General features: G+C 54.7%; 1 pseudogene; it reads left to right on the forward strand.

The window, feature by feature from the left end:
• Nucleotides 1–471: 471 nt before the first annotated feature.
• The window catches only part of LOC132152320 (obscurin-like protein 1), a 43,847-nt pseudogene continuing 41,923 nt past the window's right edge, over nt 472–2,395 (forward strand).

Genomic DNA, 2,395 nt, shown 5'->3' on the forward strand with positions numbered 1-2,395 from the left:
ATTAATATAATGCGCAAATCTCTCTGCTCGCGCGCAGAATATAATGTGCCCGAGTGCGAATCTCTCTCCTCGAGCGCAGAATATAATGTGCGGAGCGTGAATCTCTCTGCTCATGCACGGAATATAATGCGCGGAGCAGCGAATCTCTCTGCTCGTGTGCGGAATATAATGCGTGAGCACGAATCTCTCTGCTTGCGCGTGGGAACTGGGTGTGCGCTCTCAGATACACGTTGCTCTTGTAAGAATTTTCTCTGGGCTCGCTCAGAGAGTATGCCTGCACTTAAAACGTGTTCAGTGCAATTGCGAATCTCTCCTCTTCGCTTAAAGTAAGCATGTATGTGTCAAGACTGCGTCCCGTGCGTTTCGCGCATGGCCAAGTACTCTTCTCTTCGATTTCTTTCTCTTTGCTCTTGGCATAAACGCTGTCAAAACGTTAACAACCAGTCAGAAATAGGCTTTAATGACTGACCAATGAAAACCCGACATCGTACCACTTTTGTGGAGTGGGTGCTGGAGAAAAATGAATCGTCGTTCACCATCTGCACCGCTGAAGAGGATATCTCTAGCCCCACTCCCGAACCAGAGACCAGCCAGCCGTCATCCCGCTGCACGGAGATAAAGCCAGAGCCCACCGCAGCCGCAGAGCTCGAGCCTATCATTGTCGGGGAGCAAGGACTCGAGAGCGGGACTGACCAGGTGTGTGAGCCGGCAACACTGTGCGTTGTGGGATTACTGGTGGAGATCGAGGGCATGGAGGAAAGCCCTGCCCACATTCCTGCGACTAAGGGTGAGCTGCACTTGGTTTCTGTGAATTATATGAAGGAATTAATGGACTGGTTTGTGGAGGTAAATCTTGAATCTCCTATTTCTCCGCTTGTTCCACCCAGCCCTGAATCTCCTGTTTCTCCGCTGGTTCCATCCAGCCCTGATCCTCCTGTGTCCCCTACCAGCCTCCCTCTCCCGCCTCCTCCTAGACCAGTCAATTCCTCTGCTCCATTTCCGCTGGTTCAGTCCAGCCCTGAATCTCCTGTTTCTCCGCTGGTTCAGTCCAGCCCTGAATCTCCTATTTCTCCGCTGGTTCCGCCCAGCCCTGAATCTCCTGTTTCTCCGCTGGTTCCGCCCAGCCCTGAATCTCCTGTTTCTCCGCTGGTTCCGCCCAGCCCTGAATCTCCTGTTTCTCTGCTGGTTCCGCCCAGCCCTGAATCTCCTATTTCTCCGCTGGTTCCACCCAGCCCTTAATCTCCTATTTTTCTGCTGGTTCCATCCAGCCCTGAATCTCATATTTCTCCGCTGGTTCTGCCCAGCCCTGAATTGCCTATTTCTCCGCTGGTTCCGCCCAGCCCTGAATCTCCTGTTTCTCCACTGGTTCCGTCCAGCCCTGATACTCCTGTGTTCCCTCCCAGCCTCCCTCTCCCACCTACTCCTAGACCAGTCAGTTCCTCTGCTCCATTTCGATTTGTTCCTCTCAGCCCTGAATTTCCTGTTTCTCCACTGGTTCCACCCAGCCCTGTATCTCCTGTTTCTTTGCTGGTTCTGTCCAGCCCTGATCCTCCTGTGTTTCCTCCTGGCCTCCCTCTCTCACCCCCTCTTAGACCAGCCAGTTCCTCGACCTCATCTCCACTGGTGCCAGTCAGTCCTGCAGCTCACCCTCAGTCAGCGCCATCTGGGTGCGATTGTTCGCCGCAGGACTTCCAGTCTCCAGCTCCACCTTGGCGTGTGGATTCCCTGTCTCCGCCTCCAGCCTCTGAGCCCTGGACTCCACCTCGGTCCTTCGACCCTGCGGCTCCGCCTTGGCACCCTGCTCCCTTGTCTTCACCGTGGCCCGTCATCCCACCAGCTCCACTGGGCTCCCTCATCCCTCCGGCTCCACCTTGGACAGTCGTCGACCATCCGCCACCTCGGGACTCCACTCCTATGGCTTCGCCTCGTCATTCCATCCCTCCGGCTCTGTCAGGCTCCTCCGGCTCCACCTCCATCCTCAGTTGCTCCGACTCTGCAGCGGGCTTCCGGAGCCCGAAAGCACCATCTGGCTCTTCCTGCTCTGGGCTCCTCCCTGGCTCCTCCCTCCATCCACTCCACCCGGGTTCCAAGCTCCTTGCTCTGACTTTGCCTTGCCCCTTGCCTACCCTACGCCCGCTTCATGAACCCCCACCATTCCTCCGCTGGACGGTCTCTTTCGGTGCAAGGACACACCATTCTGGGAGGGGGCGAACTGTTACGTTCATGGACTTTCTGTTTCTTTTACATTTCCTTATTTGGTCATGTTCCTTTTCCTGTTTGGTTGATTTGATTAATCCCCACCTGTCTCCATTCCCCTGATTACTTTCCTTGTGCTTAAATACCCTGTCTGTTTAGTTCCTCCTTGTCCGTGATTATTGTATCGTATTGTATTATG

Source organism: Carassius carassius, chromosome 10 (assembly GCF_963082965.1).
Source record: "Carassius carassius chromosome 10, fCarCar2.1, whole genome shotgun sequence".
In the NCBI taxonomy this organism is placed as follows: Eukaryota; Metazoa; Chordata; class Actinopteri; order Cypriniformes; family Cyprinidae; genus Carassius; species Carassius carassius.